Below are 7,488 nucleotides of genomic sequence, written 5' to 3'. Positions count from 1 at the left end.
CTGCTGTGCCGAGATGGGTGTGGGGGGCGGCGCGGCGGTGGAGGGGGCGGGGGACGGTGCGGGGGGGGCGGTCCGCGCCTCCCCCGGCCCGGCCCGGCCCGGCCCCGCCCCGCAGCCGCCGCGCCTCGCCCGGGGCCGGGTGGGTGCCCCGCCGTGCCGGGCACCGGAGCTGGAGCTGGGCCGGGTCCGGCCCCTGCCTCTCGGCTTCCCCAGCAGCGCGGCGCTCCGCATTCATGAGTCCTGAATCAGGCCAGCCAGACTCGGGGCGTGATTTCCTAATGCCGGTTTGCAAAAGCTTGTTATTTCTGGTTACAGATATTTGGGGCTTCGAAATTGCGTGGTTGCACTTTTTGTTTTTTTAAAGGAGCCGACGAGGTTGTCCATTCAAAATATTGAAAACATTTCATTTGTGTCTTCTTTTTGTTCAGTCTAGCTCAACTTTCAACTGTGCACAACTGCTTAAGAGTAATAGAAAATGTTTGTAAAAGTTCAGTTTAGAAAAAGGTACATGTTCACCAGACCACTTATAATCAATTTTTTTTTCTTATGCTTCTTTGTATAAGCATCATCTCCAGATGAAGGATATTTCTTATTTCTCTCTTATTTCTCCCATTGTGACTTCGGACAGGATATCCTGTCTCTGGGAAGACCAAGACCGAGTTTCACTCAGTGTTATCCCATGCAGTGTTTCTGGGTGTTTGTCCTCCACACATACAGCTGCGACTTTAGAGATTACATTTTAAGAATGTTTCATGCAAGTGTGTGTAGCTGCTCTGGAAGTTGAAGTAGCTTGGGCATTAAGACTATATTCCTTTATTTTTAGATGCATGATGTTTCTCAGATATGCTTTCGTGATTACAAGAAATGCCACAGCCTGAGACGCCTGTCTTCCCCACCCCAATCCAAGCCCTAGGTGGAGAGCAGCTGGCTCCATAAAACAGGACTCATCTGTGTTTCTGCCGTACTATTCTGTACATAAATAGGTTTGTGATGCTTTAAAAATGCAGTAATAACTGCTTGGCTTTGAAATCATGTCTTCTAAAGGAGGAAGAAGCAAGAGTTTGCATTCTTTGTTGCGCTCTGTCTTCATCCCTATGCCTCTTGTATCTGGATGCTTCTTGTACTCTTAAGGAGGTGATGTGGAGGAGATGAATCTCCTCTTAAGGAGGAGATGAATCCCCATTAGGCTGAAGAAGGCATTAAGCCCAGCCTCTCCTCTTTTCTGAGTGCTTTACCCCATCAGTTATCCAATGAGATAATACTTTTTTCCTCTAGACCTATTTTAAAAGTAAACCTTGTGTCCCATCCTTTTATCGTCAGGCAAAGACTCCAGTCTTTGTAGGCAGAAGTGCATGCCTACAGGACCCAGTCTGGGTGTGTTTTAGAAATGAATGGGGTTCAGACTTACGCCTAAGTGATGAGGTGTAGGGGGTTTATTCTTGGGGTTGCATTTTGGAGACCATATGTCCAATTAATTTCAGTCTGACCCTAAATCTATTGAGACTGCCCTGCAGAGGGAGAAGTCTGAGTGGACTGGGTACAAAACCGGGTTGATTAGTTTATGATTCAGAACAAGAAATGTGATTGCCCTTATCTTACACGAAGTATAAATAATACTTGGTCATAAACATTTCCAGTGTTATTATCCAGCTGCACAGTTAATCTGTATGAACTCCAGCAGTACTGGATTTTACTAATGATTGCATACCATGTGCAGACACTTTTTCTTGCTTGTACATACCATTTCTTTTTACTTGCACATTCCTTTATAACACTTAATTTCTTGAATTTTAGTAGGTTTTCACAAAAAGTCTAAATTTCACTTTCACAAATAGGTATAGATATAGTGAGTAGATTTTGGCAGTGCTTTTTCCTAAATCCTAATCATGTGCATGGAAGTGGCTGTTTAAATTATTTTTGCTGTGTTCAGGCAAGATGCACTACAGTTCCATGTGGAATTGCTTTTATACTGATTCATGTACTGTTTGAATCTTTAAAGAACTGGATTCTTTAAGAGATTAGTGTCAGGATTGCATTTTTATGTTTCCACGCAAAAGCACATGTTTGTCTTAGACTGCTTTTTAATAGCATTTTTATGTAACTAATTGCATCTTGGCATGTTACAAGGTAAACTAATGATGCAGCTCCAAGTCCACCAGAGTCAACAAATAGACAGAGGTATATTGATTCACTGTGTGTAGGAAGGTCTGTCTATACAACCACAAGGACTAAAAACTGCTCTTAAATGGCTATAAAAAGCTCTTTCCCCTTTGTGTTCTAATGCTTATGGCAGCCTAATGTAAAGGTGGCATTGTCACAGAACTACTAAACCACTTGGTGTCAATTTTAGATTATGAAAAATAATTGATGATTTAATTCTATATATATAGAAATTAAAATATCTTTTTTGGAATGCTGTAATTCTTCTCCCCCAGGTGACCAACCATTAGAAAAATGCAGTAAGTTATAAAAATCTATAGTCAGCTATAATAAAAGATAAATTAGTATTTTGAAAAAACATAGACATACATCCTACGGGATTTGAAAATTACTTACACAGCAGTCCTATGCGGCAAGATTCAGACTACCTTTTGTGATGTATAGCATGATACTTCTGGAAGAGCTGAATATTAGTAAGGATACCAGAATAATAGGTGAAAGTAATGTCAGAATAATAGGTGAAAGTAATGTCAATATAGGAATTCATGGTCCTTAACACCTTATCTGAGTATGTTATCAGGAGCACTTCAGGAAGATGATAATCTCATGATGATGATGTAATCTCATGTCCTGTGCTACAGTGTGCACAAGAGCGGTCTGCCAAAATGGCCGAAGAAGTTGAAAATACAAAACAAATAAATGACAGTAACCCTATTCTCCTGTAGCTCTGTTTACGCACAGATTTCCCCAACCCAGAGTGGAGCTAAGCAAGGTTTTCCTGACAGTATTAGGACTGCTTCTTTCTTCCAGTTACCTTCTTGTTCTGGAGGAAGTTGCCCTCAAAAGTCATCTGTATTTCTTTTAGATTTGCAAAGCTGCTGTTTCTTAAGAAGGAACACAGAGTCTCCTAATCCTATAGTTCATTACATATCAAAAATAGAAAGCCCAGAGCTGATCATGTAAAACTGGCTTTTTGTTTATGGATGAATTAATTTAACATGCTCCTGGAAATTGCATACAGGATTCTGATCTCATACTGGTACAAACTCTGGAGTCGTTCCCCTTCAGCCAGTGAAATTAAATAGGCATAAAACTGGTTTGCATAAGAGGAGTGATAAGGAAAGCCTTTAGCGTCATTTGTGTAGTGTATTTACTCAGCGGTAACAGAACTTCAGGGTTGTGGTTGGACCTATGCATATTATGAATTAGTGTTCAAATACCACTACATTGTTGAGATTTCTTGGGAGGCAGTGCAACAGTTTTAATTTTAACAGGTGGGGCCAGGCTTGTGAATGCATGCTGCCCCTTTTTGCATCATTACACTAAGGGAAAAACAACTGTTGAAATCTCTCATTTCATCCAGTTAAACTGAGCTTGGGATGTGTGCTGAGGAGAGGAGGTGAAGATAAATGTGCCACCTGTTTGGTCCACCAGTCCCAGGGATGGCTGGTTACCAAACCAGTCCCTGGAGTAACCTAAAGCAGTCTCAGAGCTGCTCTCAGCAGTGATTTCTGGCTGGCTCATAAGGCTGTAGTGGTACTCTGGATATCGCTTCTTCCTGCAGAAGTGTCTTCTGTGCCCAGAGCTGTACTTTGGCTACTTTAGCTCTCAGGGAGCTTTACTTTAAAGCAGGGAATCCTTAGCTGACTGGTTAGGGGTGTTTGAGGGTCTCTTCACACAGGTACCACACAGCTGGGAGGCTGGCACGGAGCCAGGGACCCTCCTTGGTGGTAAGCTGTGTTCCCAAGGTCAGACTGAGGTTCCTGACCTGTTCTCCTAACATTGTTTCATGTTCCTAAGGTTCCCAGCACTTCATTTGTTTGACTTGGTGGCACTGCTGTTCTCTAGCAGTATAGTGTAACGTGCCAAGGGCCAGTTTTCCTTTAATTTACTTTGAGAAATTTCTTTTACATCTGTGAGGGTGCAGCAAAGGTAAAAATGCAGAATCTCATCATAGTATAGAGGAGGATTCTGACCTGAGATGGTGCAGGAGGCAAGGTGGGTAGAGAGGGACATGGCAGAGCAGAGCAAAATTACCTAGAGGGAAAATGTCTCAAGAAGTCAATGTTCTGCTCTTGGCAGAGGTGAGCCAGCAGGAAAAATGGTTTGCATGGACTGTCCTCAGAATAGAATGTGAAAGTCTCAGAGGTACAAACTGGGAGAGTATCATTGCTGTAGCTGAGGGATGAGTAAATAGCACTGGTTGTTTATGACAGAATTGCCCAGGGAAACAAGTAGACAGACTGCACAGCAGCAATACTTTTTTTTTCCCTGTCCCACTCCAGCTTCATGGTATAAAAGAGGACCAGTTCAGCCAGTTGCAGAGGAACTCAGGGAGGATGTGCTAAGTGCTGCCATTGCAGCACTGTGGCATTGATACTGCTGGTAGCATGGGCCTCTTCTCACTCTGTCATCACTCAAGACTTGAGGCAGTAATCTTTACTCATAACATGGTGGCCTCTGATCTTATCTCTCGTTGGGCAGCAGTAGGTACCTATTATTTTCATGAACTGTCAATGTTTTCAGGAAGTCACCTTTTTCCTCAGTTGGAGTTTGTTTGCCTTTTGGAGACTGTTTGTTTTATTGAGCAAAATCCTGGCTAAAAATCCAGTAGAAGGCAAAGGATAATTAAGGAAAAGACAATGGTGGCTTTATTTTGTGATGAATGAATTCAGGAAGGAGAAGCATGGAGACATGAAAATATGATTGTATAAAAAAGCAGTGTAGTGGTTTGAAATAGCAGAAAAATGCTGCTGCAAAAGGAGTGAGTCTATAGATTTCAAAGCACTCTGAGTTTATTTGTTTGTAATAAAAAGGATTTATCAGTGTTACAATGCATACACATAATTAGGACTTATCTGATGACTGTTAGTAGGATGGTAAAGAGCTCTTTGTATGTAAATATGGGCATCGTTAAGGGAATCATAAGTAACTTCTATATTTTTAGTTTCAGTTTGATTAAAACAGCAGGGTCTTATTCTACTGACATCTGTTGTTATTTACAGTAACTGCTGGAGTTATAAGGCTCAGAGGGAGCTCTTCAGCTACTGAATCACTGAATTTGGTAATCCTTTTACTGAATCCTTTTAATGCATCATTTCAAAACTGTGTCCAAGACTCCAGCCTCCAACCATCCAGTGCCTCTGGTGTTCACAAAATTAAGTAATTTCAGTACTACCAGAACAGTTTAAAAATAAACACAAAACTTATGAGTCAGATACACCGCCATGTTTTATCTTCTCTATGGACTGTACATTACATGGACATTTTTTCTCTTTTAAATGATAGATGGAAAGCCATTATTGGGATTTTTCTTTTAGATAAGAAATGTTGATGCAGCTTCTAGAAACCTTCAGGTGGTCTGAGCCATGCTTCTGCACCTTTAGACAATCTATTGCTGTTCCCATATTAATTAAAGGGAAAAATGAAATGATCACAGTTACTTGTTTGTACTAAAAGAATACGGCTTTCATTATAAAATTCAAATTGTTCATAAAGAGCTGTTTTAATGCTCTTATGTATAGGTGATTTTGGGGGTATTGGTACTTGGAGTGTAATTTTCTTGAATGAAGTTTACAGCATTTTACATCCTGGAGAACTCCAAGGGTCTCAACTGAGATGGATGATTCATGATATATCAGCATTTGTCTCTTTTTTTTTTTTTTTTTTTTACTTAGAATAAGCACAAATACATGTTCTCTAACCTTGAACTTTAGATTATGAGTTTGCCTGTCCTCTGCAATGATAAACTCCCATAGGACAGTCAGGTATTTTCAGGAAGTGGATGCCCCTTACAGAACATGAACCTTCCTTCTGGTGCTTGATTTTCTCATGTCAAATATCAGATTGAGAAAGTCTGCCTGCTCAGATCCTCTGAAAACCAATGCTGATACTGATGGCAAGTTCCAAACAGTAACTCTCTGAGTCATCAAGTGCTGAAGCTACATCAGAAATTAACATAAGACAGGAGAACAATATCTTTATTTCAGGAAATTACTGTGAATTTATTTCTGCAGGCTTATCCCAACTACTTAGTTCCTACTGAACCTTGCCTCAGATTCTTTCACAACGTTTTGGTAAGTTTAAGCATTTGATCAAGTACATTTTGATTCACAGGAAAACAAACAGGTTTGGGGGTTTTTTTTCTTTTCTTTCTTTCATAAATCCTAAACCAGTTAAACTGCATTCCTGTTGGCCTGATGTCCTTCGTGAAGAAATAAGTGTTACACACAGTATGTATGCAATTTCTGGATAGAAAACAATCTGTGGTTCTGCTGGCAGGTTTAGCTTACGAATCACCAAGGAAGGTGAGGTGGTTTGTGCTATCCTCATGTTGAGACTAACTCTGCTAGGACATTGTTCTGACTATGAAAAATAAGTTAAAGACCAACTATCCCCCTTTCCCTCCATGATTTTTAATGTGGCAACCACAGAATTTACTCACACAGATAATGAATATTTTACTTCATTCACAGTTGCTGATGATTTCTTGTATTCATTAGTGTCTGGCTTTGCACTTTGTTCCCTGATGTCTTTCAGGATGCACGTTTGTGCACATGCTTCTCTTATGTAGGGAATGTTTTCATCCACTACAGTAAATAACTCCTGACAGTGGACTTGCACATTGTTCTCAAAAGTGCTGGATGAGGGAAGAGAAAGGGATGGTGAACTGGCTACCAGGAAAGTTTTGTAATTTATTTACAAGGCAGTAATTGAAAAAATAAAATCAAACAAACTTTAAACAGCAGACTACCTCCACCTTTAAACAAAATTATTTTTCTACCCTGGAATTTCATTTGGAATGGGACCTTATGTTCACATATCCTTCAGAATGTTTACAGTCTGTAGCAGTGCATTTCAAATACTTGAATGGCCTTGCTTTTTTCTGCCTACCAGTAGTTTTGTGGAGCTATTTAAGTAGCTTAAATTTTAATCCACAGGTATTTGGAAGAAGGATGAATCAGTGGTCAAAAAACAGCTTATTAATTTTACATAATAGTAAAAGAATAAATAGGTCAGTATTCTGTGCATTACTTTACTAATAGGATAATATAATTGCTGTGTAGTTAATGTTTATGGGGTACTTTGAAGATGTAATTTGTTGTACGTAATTTGTTGTATAGGACTAATGTGTTCATACATTTCTACATCTAGCTATCCTCAAAAATAAATACTTAACCTCACATGAAGTCCTTTTGGGTTTCTGGTGCACAGTGAAAGAAACCAGGCTGGGATTCAGCTGATCAAGTGCCCGTGTGTATCTCCAGTTATCTGGCTAGACTGTTCACTACAAACAGCAAAGAGAAAGCCTCATTTGATGAACAATTT

At 40.1% G+C, this 7,488-nt stretch overlaps 1 long non-coding RNA gene across 4 annotated transcripts in view; it reads left to right on the top strand.

Annotated features, from left to right (window-relative positions):
- LOC121668229 overlaps nt 1–7,488 on the top strand; it is a 43,721-nt gene that overhangs the window by 876 nt on the left and 35,357 nt on the right. The window contains exons 1-2 of one of the 4 annotated variants that reach the window (XR_006017314.1): nt 128–284; nt 824–983. The exons of 1 other annotated variant lie outside the window; for it this stretch is intronic. This is a non-coding gene — a long non-coding RNA (uncharacterized LOC121668229). Of the gene's footprint in view, nt 1–127; nt 285–823; nt 984–7,488 lie in introns of those variants that run through there. 2 more of the 4 variants (XR_006017317.1, XR_006017320.1) reach the window with 2 other exon arrangements.

Source organism: Corvus kubaryi, unplaced genomic scaffold (genome assembly GCF_017639235.1).
Source record: "Corvus kubaryi isolate FWS band 111438036 unplaced genomic scaffold, C.kubaryi_AGA036_p1.0 37385, whole genome shotgun sequence".
Lineage (NCBI taxonomy): Eukaryota > Metazoa > Chordata > Aves > Passeriformes > Corvidae > Corvus > Corvus kubaryi.
This window is presented reverse-complemented; position numbering and strand designations above follow the sequence as displayed.